The sequence below is a fragment of the Aphelocoma coerulescens genome, chromosome 5, assembly GCF_041296385.1.
Source record: "Aphelocoma coerulescens isolate FSJ_1873_10779 chromosome 5, UR_Acoe_1.0, whole genome shotgun sequence".
In the NCBI taxonomy this organism is placed as follows: domain Eukaryota; kingdom Metazoa; phylum Chordata; class Aves; order Passeriformes; family Corvidae; genus Aphelocoma; species Aphelocoma coerulescens.
This window is the reverse complement of record NC_091019.1, coordinates 20,349,237-20,364,548: the sequence shown is the minus strand read 5'-3', so window position 1 is coordinate 20,364,548 and position 15,312 is coordinate 20,349,237. Positions and strand designations below refer to the sequence as shown.

The 15,312-nt window shown below is 43.9% G+C and overlaps 1 protein-coding gene and 1 long non-coding RNA gene across 3 annotated transcripts in view; both read left to right on the top strand.

The window, feature by feature from the left end:
• The window catches only part of BRSK2 (BR serine/threonine kinase 2), a 310,856-nt gene that overhangs the window by 176,345 nt on the left and 119,199 nt on the right, over positions 1 to 15,312 (top strand). The window lies entirely within an intron of this gene.
• On the top strand, positions 455 to 1,506 carry LOC138111365 (uncharacterized). Its single transcript, XR_011151349.1, has 3 exons — positions 455 to 597; positions 680 to 736; positions 1,443 to 1,506. It is a non-coding gene; the product is annotated as an uncharacterized lncRNA (long non-coding RNA).

Sequence of the window (15,312 nt, the reverse complement as noted above, 5' to 3'; positions counted from 1 at the left end):
CCTTGTTACGGGCCTCAATAGTGGCTGGTTTGGGGAATTTTGGAGGGGTTTCTTTCTCCTTTCTGAAGGTCTAAAAAGAAACCTGTCTAGAGTCTTGGCTCTGAGGTCTGTATTTTAATCACTGTTGTTCACAGTGGCAAGCAAGAACAGTATTTCTCTTGTAGCTTGTTTGAAATTTTGTGAGGCTGCCTATAGGAATTGTATAGATAAGGAAACTATCTGGAATAGGTGTTGAAACACAAGCTTCTTACAGCGCCTCAGAACTAGCTTCACATGTTCAGGACCTCATTCTGGACCAGTTGTTTTTTTTTTTGGTTTTTTTTTTTTTAATAGACTGTAATACCCTTTCAATTTTCTGCTGAACAGGGAAAGAGATTTTAGTACATTTCCTGTGCAGAGCAATTTGAGAATGCTTCTTTCCTTTAAAATTTGCTTTTTTTGTAGAGAAGGAACTAGACGTGTAGATGTGAGGAGAATGGGCTTTATCCTGTAAATTCTAGAGGAGAAAGAAAACTGCTTTACAAAACTAAATCCAGCCCAAATAAGAAATCATAGGCAAATTCAAAGGTACAGAAGTGTAAACTCTACCAATTGCAAGTGAGTGGCCTTTTATGGTAAGTTTGAGAGCCTGATCTTGTCACATTCTCAGTTCATAATAAGTGCAACCCTGTGATTGCAGCTACATCATATGCCTGGGAGCACAGAAGGCACACTGGGAGGTGCTAATCAGGTGAGGGTAAGTGTTAGGACTGCAATTGCAATTACAACCCCTAGTAAATCTACTCCTGGTTTTGGGCCACAAGGTTATTTATCCTAAAGAGAGAATAGGCTGTTTTGTGTAATGTGCTGGGGGGCTCAGGAATAACGTGTGAGGGAGTGCTGCTTGGAGCAGAGTAGGTTTGGCTTTAGTTTGTGTGCCACCCTTCCTCCTATTTATTTGACAAATTTTACTCTATGTATTTTAAATAAATGGAAGACTGTATTTAGCTGAACTTCTCCCAAAAGGCACAAGTCTCTGAGTACAATCTGTGAAGTTTTCTCTTCCAGTATCTCTATTGCTAATAAAAGCCATAGCTGCAGCGTGATGCAGTTTCTACCTCCCTCTCTTTTCTGTGGGAGCTACTTTTTGTGTGAACTGAGGTAACCCATTTGTAGAGTCCCCAGCACAGTCTAAACTTGTTTTCTCATTGAGGCTCTCTGGTTTTGGGGGGCTGTGAAAGGCACATCTTTAGCAAGCTCCATCAGTCTGCCTGTCCGAGGCTCTCACGCACTCTTAAGTGTCATTCTTACTAAAGCTGATCAGTTCCAGGCTCCGTCTGTCACCAAGAGCAGCTGTTTGTTTCCTAAATGAGAATTCCCACACCTGTGTCAGCCCCTATTACATCTCCATCCCCAACACACTGCCTCCTGCTCTTTTCCTTCCATTCATGCACCTTTTCTAGCTGGAAGCCAAAGCCAAAGATCCCTCTGGCCTGTAGGTGTTGTGTGCCACATACGACAACTCGGAGGGGAGCCTCGTGGTCCGGTGGCTGAAGCAAATGTCCGTGGGACTGGCAGCACCCGGGATGCAGGGATGGCTAAGCAGCTGACTGTGTGGCCTTGGGGGAGTCACTTGACCTCGGCATGCCTCAGTTAACCCAGCTGGAAAATTGGGTAAAAAGCAGAAACCTTAATGCTGTCTCTGAGCTGAGTTCTCCTGGGGAAAGATATAAATGGCAGGAAGGTGGGTGTTTACTGCTTTAGGCTTATGAATTATGTGAAGTATTTGGATGACTGGAAGTGCCAACTGGTGTAAATAGCTAGTGCCCAGGTGCATGTAGAGAATGGTGACAGAAAATGATGGTCCCACTCCCTAAGGAAAAGCATGCTCAGGTTTTGTCTCAGGCCAGGAATATGCCATGTTTGCGTAGGAGGTAGTGACCAGCTGTGACTGGAGTTTACTGAATAACTGCTGAGCTCCAGATGCTTTTTCTTGGTGTATTCTTTAAAGGTCTGGTATTTCCTATGTGGGGCATCCCAGATTTGGCTGGAATACTATTACATGAATGAGAAAAATATTGAGCAGAATTCAGTAGAAAATTCTCTGTGATTTACCTGTCGCTGTGAAGTAAAAACAGGAAGAAGGGAAAGAAGGGGAAGGGATTAGATACTACAGCTGTAGATGTGTAAAAGCAAATATCAGGAAGAAGAGCAAATTAAAAGGAAGTTTCAGACCCAATGGCTGCTATTTCCTTTGAAATATTCTGGCAGAATTGGTCAAGTTGTGATTTAGGAAGAGCTAAGCACACTGTAGTCTGGCCATTCACAAATTGGCTTCAAAGAGCTTCTCTTACGGCCTTGGATCAGGCTCTGGGTCAGGAACCTCTCTCTAAGTTCAGTCTGTAGCTCCATGCTGTCATTTACCAGCCTACCACATTCCTTCCCACTCCTCTCATTGAAGTCCTGAATCTCCCAAACAACTCACACCTTGCAAATTTTTCTGGTAAATTAAGATTGGGGCTCTTTGCATCTTGCAAATAGCTTGGTAGATGTATCTTAACCTGTCAGGAAGAAAAACAGATAAGAAAAGATCTGTTGTGTTTGAATAGTTCCTCTCTCCACCCACATTTTCTTCCACTTTCTTCAAGCTGCATGACCGACTCAAATGTGCCATTTGTTTGTGCAGTAGGGAGGTGTGATACCTGGTCCAGAGAGAGAAAGTTGCACAGCATGAAATTCAGGCATAAACAAAATTATTTAAATGGCAGTAAAAATTCATTCCCTACCTCCCAGGTTCCCCAATGCAGCTTGAGTGGCATTTTTCCCAGTTACAGTCCATAGGGATTCATATTAAGAGCAAATGTGAATGTGCTCTAAAGTAACATTAATCATTGGCCAAGGTCAACAGGACAGAGCCTGCAGTAGTGAAAGACATTTAGTATGTGTCTTCCTTGTCGTCTTCTTTTTTGTCTGTCCAATTTGGTTCACCTGCATGTGTTCACCAGCTTGTGCCATCCCCACTGTCCTTCCCTCCTTGTGACATTGCTGAATTTAGAGGCAGGCACTTTATCTTGGCGGCTGGCTGCCAGTTCATCTAATGCAGGGCTGACGCATTTGACTTCAGGCTGTGCTGTCACTTGCCTCTGAGCTGTGCACCTGTCTGAGGTGTTCTGTCCATCCTATTTGGACTCACAACTCTCCTTTGCCAAGGCTTCTTGCAGCTTGTCTGCTATGGATAAAGCAAAGGCTGGCCAATGTTAGAAAGAGCTTGCATAGAGTGAAAAGAAGGAAGAAACACAAGAAATGGTAATAAATTACTAACAGTCACCACTGTGTGCCATCTGCAGAAATCCCCATGACAATACAGACACTGGGGATATTACTTGTAAGCAGTGCTGTTAACACCTTCTGCAAAGGAAAAGCTTTGTGAACACCCACTGATCCCAGAGAAGGCACCCACTGGAAGCCAAGTTTGCAGCAGGCATTAATAATCCCACAGAACAATAAGTGCCAGTTAGAAATAGCTGAGCTATTTATCTCCAGAGCTCTCCTTGGGCAGCTGCAGAGGGGCAGGCCTTCTATATTTCTGACTGACATTTTACTAATCTAGTATCTTTTCTGTCTCAAACACATTAACAAAATTACACAGGGTAGAAATAGTCTTGGAAATTATTATTTGTTATTTTGCATAGACTTGGCTAAAGCGTGAATGGAGTATTGTACAAACAGATAAAAATAGGAAAACCTTACTCCAAGAATTAATTATCTCAATAGTCAGTGAAAGGATAGATCAAGTGAAGTGATGTACCTGGCATCACATGAAAGCTAAATGACAGAGGTAGAGAAGGCACCAGGTCTTGCCCCAGTGTAATACCTCTTCCCTGTATCACCCTCTGTGAGTGCTGGTTTTCACTAAAGAGTTTCACAGTGCTTTGCAAGAAATCGTGAGTGAATCTCCACCAGACACCCATGAAGAATTCATGAATGAAACTATTTCACAGTCCTACAAATTAAGCATTATCATTTCCAGTTTGTAGGGAGCCATGAGTACCTAACACAAAGGTAAAGAACAAGCAAAACCCCAAGGCTTGCACATCAGATCTTTTTAGGTGTAACTTAAAGTATTTTTAGGTGATGCCAGATATATAATTCCCCTTTTTCATGGGAAAGAAATCAGTAAGCAATAGGCTGCCATTATTCACATTTAATGCATTCTTCCTTATGTGGATAATTACCTTATCACAAGATAGTACATGGAGCCCAATGGCTAGGAGACACAGGTGTGGTGTGGTCAATATACGTCAAATAAAACTTCATCCATCCACTGAAACCTTCCCTAAGACTGAGATTGATTTTCCTTTTGCTCACTGTCCCTCTTCTTGTTTCTGCCCCAGAAACCCCAAAATCTTGTGGCTTGAAGCTGCGTGCAAGGGCCCAAACGTTTTGGGGCATTTTTAGTAGTGAAATGTCATAGAACCCTGGATCTGAGCTCGTCAGGTCAGCTTGGCCTCTGTGTCTGCTGTTAGTGGATGAAGGCAAAACACCAGCTGTCACTGAAGGGACATGCAGGGATAACTCCTGCTTGGAGACAAAAGGGGGAGATCCTCTCTCAAAGAACGTTCCTCATAAATAAATAAATAAATGGTGGCCAGGGTTTCCCAAATAACGCAGCTAGCAGGTGGAAGAGAGTAGGGTTGGTGTCTCCATTTGCATCAGTGAATGTTTATCCAAATGGACTAACTTTCCAGGGAAAATGCATGCTATATAAAACACCTGACATCTGCTGAGTTCCAGGTGCCTGCCAAATTCTGCTGTGTCCCAGGTGTGCTTATTCCCTGTGAAGTTTGTTGCTGCCAGCACAGTGACAGCATGCAAGTAGAAGGGAAGATAGTGATGATCAGTCCCCCTGATAGCCATTTTGGCTGAGTCAAATTGTGTTGCCATGCACTCAATCCCCTGCTTATCACAAGATGCAGCTGGGTGCTACTGGAACCAGCTCTAATTGTGCTTGTGGCTGTCTCCTGGAGGATTTTAATAAGCTCTGCAGAGTATGTAGGAATTACACAATGTCTCTTTAAGCAATTTGTAAACCCCTGGGAGCACTGTTGTTTTTTCTTGCAGAAGCCACCAGAACCAACCTGAGTAGTGGTTCACGTGGGTAGTAAGGCTTTGCTTGTTTAGCAGAGACTGTAATTTTGAATGGAACAGTGGCCATGTGACTTCTTCATATTCCTGACATTGTATGAAGAACAAATACACCATCCCCTGGTGAGGAGTCCAGTTTGAAGAGATCTGTCTGTACAGCAAAGATGCACAGTTCCTCGAATACACCACTGCTATTCAGCTGGTGGTCATCCTTGATGCTGGCACCGAGGGCACCTCCTGCTGCAGCCCTCTGGGGGCACAGAACAGAATTGACCTTTGTCAAATGGAGCATCCCATTAAGAACTGCTCTCATATATCTTAATTAAAGTAAAAGAGCAAATTTTCACATCATAAAGGACAAAAAGCAAGCACAAGCAGCAAGTAGTAAAAATAACTAGATTTTTATTGCCGGGCATTTTAAGTAATAAATATTTATCAGCTCAATTCACTGGTATAAATATGAGCTCATCTGCAATTTCTCTCCGCCAGGCCACTTCCTCCATCATGACATGACATTTACCTGTTATCCATCAGTTTAGTCCTTCGTAATCTGCCAGTGATTACAGATTCTTCTTTTCTTTCCAATGGTTACTTCTCTAGAAAAGCAGTAGTGAAGAGAGTTAGCACATTATCATTTAGGAATTTCTTATTAATGAATAGGAAAAGATTTCTTTGTCTTTACAGAGAAAAAAAGAAAGACAAACATATAAAGTCATTTATTGTGTAGTTTCACTGAACAGAACAGAAAACACTGCTGCTTCTAGTGAGTGTAATTCTTGAAGTGAGCTAATTCCTGGGGGAAAAAAAAGATTGAAAATGGTACTGGGAGGTAGTCTTCATTTCTTTTCCCAAGTACTCTGAAATCTAAGTTCTTGTCCTGACTACCATTGATCATAGGCCTATCATGAGAACATTGGTTTTGAGAAGTGAGAGATCTGCCAGAATGATTGGGAAATAATTACATGATTGTGTTAGAGGGGTTAAAAGGAACAAAAACCACCTTGTGAAACTAGAAAATAATGGGAAGCCTTATGCGTGTATAGGTTCAAGAGTTAGAGAGCTATTTGGATAGACATTCCATGTCAAGCAGTCCTCACTGTTTGCCAGAAGGTGAGAGGGGCAGATGCACTAGGGAAGACTCACTCCTTAGTTGCTCTGTTTGTGTGTTTCCGTGAGCAGTAGCTGCCAGTATTGGCCGGGAAACCTCTGGACTAGCCAGACCCCTGTTCTAAGGTCCATCCCTAACTGCTTTCCCAGTCTCAGTAAGACTGGAACCATCTGGTTTGTACTTACAGGTATCAGAACAAAGAGAGCAAACACTTAACATGATGTTAAGTGGGGTCTTAACAGAATATGAACAATGAAATTATAATTGATAAGTGTAAAAAAATAATTTTTCTTCATCAGCACAAAGAATTGCATTATAAGACCAAACTCATCTGAGTGAATAAATCCTACTTTTTCTTCAACATTAGTAAATATGGGACCAACTTCACATATCCAGGTTGCACATACTGATGCTTTTTCAGGGCATAACTTGAGTCCTGTTGTGCCTGTTCAGAGGTCTCACAGGGACAGGCCTGGGATATCCCAGTGGGCCAAGTAGCTCCAGCTGTGAGGGTGGAGAAGGAACTGTGCATTAAGAAGATGAGTTTCTCTGTGGTTTCCCTGGCTTGGTAGAACGATACAGCTCTTTATTCACTTGGAGCAGACCAAGTATGGGGTGCACATGTTCTTCACCATTAGGGAAATGCCCTTTGGAGTATTTAAAGAGCTCCTTTGTTTCATAAAACGTGTTTGGGGTTTGATTGAACGGAAGATGAATTCATTGCAGATTAGCATCCATTCGTAGCTTTTTTTTTAAGCTGTCAGTGTATGGGAGCTGGACTTCGTGTGTCCGCTGCATTCACTGTGAGAGCTCATTGGAAAAATTAAATGTGTGATTTCCCATATTTGTTGTCTGAATGCACTGAGTGCTGAAAATCCTGAGGGGGGATTAAGTTCCTGTCAAGCATTATGAGAGTTTGGGAATTGTATCCCAGCCAAACATCATCTTCCTCCCTTGCAGCTCTGACTGGGTATTTTGGTTTTGCCTTGATCTCCTATCCTGGGATACCCACAGGGAACCACAGTTGATGTCACCCCTCCCATCACCTCTACTGATCTCCCTTTTCCCATTGCACTGTTTGAACACCTCATTATTGCTTGGAATGCTGTATCTCTGGTGATGAGGCTGAACTTCTGTGTGCCTGGACACAAACTCACACAGTTAATGTTGCTTTGAGCTGGGTCTGCACTGAAACCTGTACCTGAAGAAAGCAGAATGCAAACACATGAGGGGGGTAGATCACCAAAGCCATTTCTCCTGCTTTCTATATTTTCCAGGTTTCTTCTTGTCATTTGCATTGGGCAAACCCCAGAACAAACAACTTGGCAATCAGTTATAGAGAGAAGTATTTTGATTCACACCCAATGATGATGTGAAGTGCTTGAAATGCAGAGAAGATGAAGGGAAAAGGAAGGCCCTTCACAGGGCTGGGGCACTCCTCAGTTCCCATTTCACAGTGCTCAGCTGTTGGATCCCCCAGCTGCACATGCGCTCTCTGGCTCTCTCTCATGAATTGTTACATTATTAGCCCCGTTCAGGAGAGCAGCAGTATTTAGGATTGGGCAAAGATGCCTTTAGGATGAGTGTTTATTTGCTCACAAAATAGGAGGGATACACAGACTGAAAAGTGAGAGAATGAGAATTGGGTCAGACAGAGGCTTCCAAAAACCTCAGCTTATTTGGAGAGTAGAAGAAGCAGCCAGAATAACAAACCATAGGACAGTGAAATTGATTCCCCGTTCCCTCTTCATCATACCCTCCTCCGGGTAGACCTGTTTCAGTTGATAGTGAATATTTCATGCAGTGCTGAGCATTTTCCTAACTGTGGTGTCCTAGTTTTTCCACCTCCAGCCCCAAAGGAATGTTTTTACATCATGGAGCTTTATTTTTGGGAAGGGGAGGAGGGAGCGGAGGCTGCAGGCTTGCGAAGAGACGGCAACAAAGGGTGTTTCAGAGAACAGCTTGGCTCCGATGTCTCTGCTGAGAATCTCACCTCTGCTCCTTTGCTCCCTCCAGAAAACTCAATGAAAAGGGTCAGGTCCCAAGGGACTGGAGTACCGTTCCAAACAGAATAAACTAACCCTAAAAATGGCACTCTGGGTCTTCTCTCAGCAGACTGCCGTGGTAGCTCTGTGTCAGCTGATGACAAGCTGTTGTCACTGTCAGCACCGCAGGTCCATGGAGCTACCAAAGAGAAGAACTGCGTCTGTTCTGCCTCATGCAGCAGCACCCAAAGGACTGTCTCTTCAGGAAAGGGCAGGCACTGAGTCTCATCCCTCTTCACTACCTCTTCACTTCTTTGCATAGGAAGACCACCTAAGAGTTTGCAGCTGTGGCAGTATGAGTCCAAGAGCCTCATAGGTCCTGATCCAGTGCCCTCCAGTGCGAGTGTCTTTTGAGTTAATTTTAGTATACTTTAGGTTGGACACTGAGTCTTTTAAAGGAAACCCTCAAATCCTGCTGGTACTAAAGAACCAGAGTAGGAAGCAGTGTCATTCTGTCACAATGTTTCCCTCTTTTGAAATCAGTCTTTTAAAAGTTTCCACCTTTGTTTTTATGAAGCAGGTAGAAGGTGCCTGCTTGAAACTGAGACCTTACCTACCACAGTGCCTCCAGCTGCCTCTGAAAACACCACAGAAGAGTAAACTGCCCCATTAATCTGCCAAACAGCTCAAAGTCTTGCGTTAGGTACCATCCCAGAAAACTTCAAAGGAGGCTGGTATTCCAGATCCTGCTGTGCATTTGCGTTTCACAAGTGCATCTTCCCTTTAGGATAGGCAGAACAGCTATGAAGCCTGGAAAAGTCCCAGAGCCTCAATATGCTTGCTCGTGTTAGCCTCCTAAAAGCACACTCTACCTGACCAGCTGAATTAGCATCTACTGTAACTAAGATAGCAGCACAGCAATTCAGAGTCTGACTCACCCCTATTACAGACTGCGAAGCCCAGCACTTGCATTGCACAATTCCCTGGATAGCCTGGTTTCTCCTACCTAGTCACGCTTGCCCTCTATGCTCACTGCCCATTATTAAGGGGGACAGAGTGGCAGAGCTTGTTCCTCAGACCACTGAGCTGCAGCTCTGGATCCTCTGGTCCCCCGACGTTAGTCCCCAGTGTGGAGTGTTTGCTGTGTGGCTTGTTAGTCTGCAGCAAGCTGTGTTCACACACCTTGAAGGACGTGGGGCAGGAGCAAAGCATGAAACTGCTTGGTTAATGCTTTAGATTTGCAAGGTTTTAGTTGGTGGAAAAAAGGCCTGAGGAAGGTGACAGTACACCCTTCTTTCTTGGTCGCTCTTGTCCCCTTACAGGAAAGGAAGGGTGAAGGGAGGAGAGGAAAAATGGCTCTTTTGTGGTGTGGTGGAGGCAAGGAGAGAGCTGCGGAATATCCCCAAAGCGTGCTCTACCTCCACTGCATTACAAAACAGCAGTTCAGCGGGGGACACAGAAGCACTTAGGGAAACTGCAGCTGAAACTAAGTGAACCTTTCAGTCTACTTATCACAGCATTTTCAGTCTCTGCTTCAAGGAGAAACAATAATAAAAAAATATCTTGCAAAAGGAACTAGTATCCATCTAGAGGATTGGATGAAATAAAATGTGACAAACAAACAAAATCACCAGCTCCTGTTTTAGAAACTGTTGTTAAAAATAAACCATCATTCACTGCTGCAGTACTGCCAGTGTACTGCTTATCTTTACATTTCCTGCGCATGTTGTGTAGTTTAACAGCTCTCTCTGTTGTCATGACAAAGATTCCCTGCTTTTCAGCATGAAGCTTGCTCTGTTATTTCTAGTCCACCTGTAAGGCCGTCTGCCCTCCCTCCCAGCTTACAAGGCATTGCATTTTCCTGTGCTCAGAGGGTGTGCAGTGCCTCTGCTTCCTCCTGACTTACATGAGGACATCTGGATTACTTGCTTACTCCTGATGCCTTGCATGGAGCCAGGGCAGTAGAGAAGAGCACCAGCACCAACCACAATCAGGTGCTCAGCCATGGCAGCGTGCTTTGAATTTGTATTTTGCTCATATGACATATTGCAGACTTTACCCCCCCCCCACTGCTTTGTTCTCTTCAGGCTCTGAGTTGAGTTTGTGGCGACATTTGAAATGTCATTTTTTCATTTATCAGAGGGTGTGTCTTAGCACGTGTCCTGGCATACCAGACACCATAGCTGTGTTTAAAGACAGAGCAGGGGAGCACCTCTGACCTGAAACATTTAAAACTAAGCAGGCAATGCATGTAAAAAGGCAGGAAAATGTGGGTTAAATCAAATATCTTACTGTCTGCATTCTCTGAATACTGAGCTATGGCACAGATAGATTAAGTAATCCACGCAGGGCAAAATAAGCTATTAAGAAAATCAGAAAGTGAAGCTAGACTCTGAATCACAAATCAGCACCTCAACCTCACATCCTCCCTTGTATATCCTGTCAGAGCAAGCCAGTGTTGATGGTGGCATTTGCCAGAGTCTTTACAGACCCAGTGAATCCAGACTAAGTTAGGAACCCTTAGACAGCTTTAAGGCTTCCTTTGGATATCATTTCAGTAGTTATTCCAGCTTTAACCCCACCCCATGAAACCTCCAAGGTTTAGGTGGTTATGATTTTGTTTGGAGGTATGCCAAAGATGGGTTTGGATGCATACGTCATTCAAATTCAAGTTTGGAACTATGTATATTAATACAACAGAAGGTATTGCACTTTTTCTTTCATTTTAGTATTCTCTCTGGTTTAGATGTGTGTTTATGCCAGACAGTATAGATGTGTCCTGCATTTGGAGTTCTTTTCTTGAGGAACATTTGCTGTAATGAGACTGACTACTCCCACCCTTAGTTGAACCCTGCAGCAGCCCCTTATCACCTTCAAAATTTAGGCGTAGGCGTAGACTTTTCAACTTCCATCCTCAGACCAGATTTTCATTAAACCCAGTCCACTATAATGTCTGAAAAACTTGGAAATCTAATTTTTATGTTCTCCTTCACTGGAAAGGGGATTTTTCTTAAAAGCTTAACTGTGGGTAGTTCAGCAGCTGAAAATCTGCCACCAGCGTACTTCAACCCTACTACTTGCAGACAACCCAACATTACCTTTTGAAACTGTGGGCATTACCTGCTGCTGGCTCCTGCAGGAGAGCTGCCACAGGGCAAACATCCTTCCTCAGGGACATTCCTGATGGGAGAAATTGTCAGCATCTGGTGAAGCTTCTACTGACAGCACGTGAATTCCCAGTGGGAAGCAAATACTAACTGTATGAAGTATTACAGAAAGCTTTTTAGTGTTTCTCAATGGTGATTTACAAAAAAAACCAAAATATAATGGTTGCATTTTGGGAAGAAAAAAAAAAAAAAACAAACTCCTTTAAGAAGAGACGGAAAGCTCCTTAATTCTAATGCAAGGAAATCCCTGTCCTCCAATTTGAAGAATATTTTTCTTGGGAATGAAAAGGGTGCTCCCAGGTATCAAGGCTCTGATCCAGGTTACCTTAGCACCAGGAGGTGGCTTTGCAGTGACTGACAGCAGTCCGTGGTGAGGAAGATGTGCCAGTGAGGTGTCCAGTGCTGATGCTTCCTAACACAGCCTGCCTGCTCACATGTGTCCTGCAGGTCCTGGGGCTGCTGTCCACGTGATAGTGACACTGTTCTGAAGTGACGGCTTGTTCCAGGGTCCCGCAGATAATTTGTTTGGAAAGGACAAAGGAACAAAAGACAAAAAGGATGGTGATCATTCCTGAATAGACCACCTTGCAACTGGTCACTCCCAGAGCTGCTCTGGGCTGGGAGGAGGCAAGCAGTGGGGAGGGGTGTCACTGAAGGGAAGGAAAGGGATTCAGGTGGAAGTTACCATCAAAGAAACATTAAATCCTCTCTCAGTATGTTTAAGTGGAACTGATGTACTGGCCAAGTCCTGTGTGAAGGTAGAAGTGCCCCAAGGGCATCAAAGCTCCCCTGGGAGTCTGTGGAAAGCAGTTCTTTTTCTTAATTTTTCTCTGGATTCCTGCTATTTGTCCTGCAGGACAAAATAACCATTGTAAGGGGTCATCTTTGACAGTGACAGGGTTGTTGTTTGTGCTCAGCCAGTGCTGCAGAGGGAATAGATGCTCTGACATCACTGCATCTGCTTTGCACCAGCACATCAGGTCTTGTGCAGCTCCCTCATTTTTCTGTTGGTAAGTTGAAAAATGGGATTGCGCCTCACATTTGGAAGTGCTTGGCAGTCCTGTTCTAGCTGGTGACTGATCTCTGGTTTGGAAAAGCTATTACTGTAAGAGGACTTTCCTTTCAGTATTACATAGTGCATTTTGCCAAGCAGTTACATTTGTCACTAGCTTGAAGGGCACAGCCAGCTTTCTCAAGTCTCTCTGCTGCATGAAAGGTAGTAAAGCCACCTCTCTCTAAGGGAAAGATAGAGGAGCCTCACAAATGCTCTGACTTTTGTTTTGATTACCATGGTTTTGCACTAAAGGGACTGAAGGGGAATAGCAGTTGTGCTTCACCCAACAGCTGGCACTTACATGCGTCCCTGACGTACCTGGGTAGGAAACTGGCACGGAGCCTTTTGTCCAACTCTGCAAGAATTAGAGTGGCCTTTTGCATGGGAGGTTACTTCCAGGCATATGTTTTAATGCCCTGACTCTGCTGGAATGTCAGCATAATCGAAAGCCAGCCACAGCCACTGAGAGGAATGCAGTACAACTCTTTTTGCTGCTTCTAAGGTCCTCTGTTTCCTCCGTTGCAGCACAAAACCCACCCCCCCCCACCCCCCAAAAAAAAAGAAAGGAAAAAAAAAAAGGGAAATAAAAAGGATGTTTCTCTTTAAAAGCAGTTGGGGAAGGGAGAACAGCCCTGTGTGGCAAGGAGGAGACAACATCCTCAGTCTTTAGGTGTCTGCAGCTGTGGCAGAAGCAGTCACATCCCAAATGATTAATGAGCAGGGAGGCTGGATGTGAGGAGCAGAGCACAAGGCCCGTTGCAGAGCTGGCTGTGGGGATCCCCCAGGGAGAGGTGGGCTGCTCCGATACGGCAGAGAGAGGACTGCGGGCGGCTTACAGAGAGCTGACTGCACAGAAGGCAGCTGCTCTTAGTGGTGCTGATGTTTTAATCGTTGGTGGCTTCTCCAAGGACTTATCTCACGCCCCCATACTGTGTAGGTGAACAAAGGACTCAAGAAACATAGCTTGGCCCTTGGCATTAGGTGGGTTTGGGCTGGGGGAAAGCAACTCTATTTAAAGAGGTGTCATAAGGGGACGGGAAAAAGGAAAGAAGGAAATTCTCCAACCTCAGTTAAAAAAAAAATACAATTCCTATTTTAACCTCTTGCCAGATTCGTTTTGCTGGTTCAGGATTACTCCTGTACAATGCAGGTGGTATTCCAATGAAAATGAAGGTGTTTTAGAAGGGCTCCCTGGTTTTCTGTAGCAGAGCAGCAGTATATACATGCCCCCCTAAGCTGCACAAGAAACTGTTTGGCAGTGCTTGAGGCATAAAGTGATTGTTCAACTACGTAGTTTGTGCATCTGCTGGATCCCTGGTATGCTGTGGAAAGGGAAGTTCACACAGGATTTGGAGACAGCCAGAAGGCCAAGAAAAGCAGCACGCGGCGGGAGCAACAGAACCAAAATGCTTACAGTAAAAGTGATTCTGCCAAATAGGACTTCTGGTAAAATGCACACTCACCCATGAAGGCAATCCCCTCAGGTCATCTGAAAATCCTTTTGGTTGAATAAACAGTACGAGGGAGAAAAAATTAGGCTGGGCGGGCTGCTTCTGGCCTACATTTGAAATTCAGACTCATTCATTCATGTAAGCCCTCTGTAGATTCTTGCAGTTCTGTGTCACCTCTGAGGTCCTGGGTTTTCTTGTAACATCAGACACTTCTCCCAGAAGAAGGAAACTTGCTGCAAATTGTGTGTCCAGGTGTATCCTCGAGTCTAAAGGAGGCCACCATCAGAGTGATCCCATTAAAGTGCTGACTTCCATTTGGAGTCCTGGAGAATACGCACACTTGTCATGGAAAAGGATGAGGAAGAGCCATTACAGTTAAGATCAAAGAGAGGACACAGCTACCCACTACACATTTTCTTTCTCTCTCCAATGGACATTGCCTTATATGAAAATATTCAGAACACTTTTAAGGGAGGACTGTTTGATTTTTTCCTCTTTTGTTTGTTTCCTCTTTCAGATATAAAGAACTGCTTCATGTTTCCTTAATAAGAGTGTATCAGAGCTTTACACTTCTATATATTTTTCGTAAGTGAAGCTTTGCTCATTTGTTTGAAGGTAGAACTGACAAACTCAGACCCTCAGTAGGTAGGCAGCAGCCTCCTCTCCTATGGGCTTTATGTGACTGATCATTTGCAGATCATGAGAAAGATAAGAGATCAGAGAGACACGAGAGTGCTCCAGGGATCCTGGCAAGCCTGGAGAGCCTGTGGAGACATCTCAGGTTTCTCAAAACAGGTCACTGTTCCCATAGAAGGAAGAGGGATGACAGTAAATGAAGACATGTCCAAAGGAATCTCTTCAAAAAAGTAGCTTTGCAAAATGCATGTTTAATGGGTCAGAAGTAAAGACTATCCCCACTTTCTGGGTGGCCACCAAACACATTCACATTGGCCACCATTTCAAACTAAATGTGTTACTCTCCTATAGGTTTGCTAGAACTTGCAAGGTGATTTTTTTCTCACTTTCTTTCATCACTTCTTCGTCTTTCATTGTTTTTATTACTGTACAGTAGTGGTGTAGACTAAGCTTGCACTTCAAACACTTTCTTGAAATGGAAGTAAAACATTTTCTACAAGTTCCAAGTCCCCAGCCATCCTGAAGGGAACATGGAAAATGTGTGGAAAATTGCCAGGAAAATCACTCCTGCCTTAGGAAAAAAGTGGTTAACAATTTGGAAGCATTAGCAAGAATAAGAATGCAAAGCCAGAAGAGGAATAGTCAAAAAAAAAGGTTCTCACAATCTCTAGGATTTCACAGAATGTGGTTGTTCTAGTGGGGCTTCTGTGGTAGCATAAGGAATCCACTCTAAAATAAAGAACAGGCTCCCAGTTTGGATGTGTAACATTGCCCTTCTCTAAATATA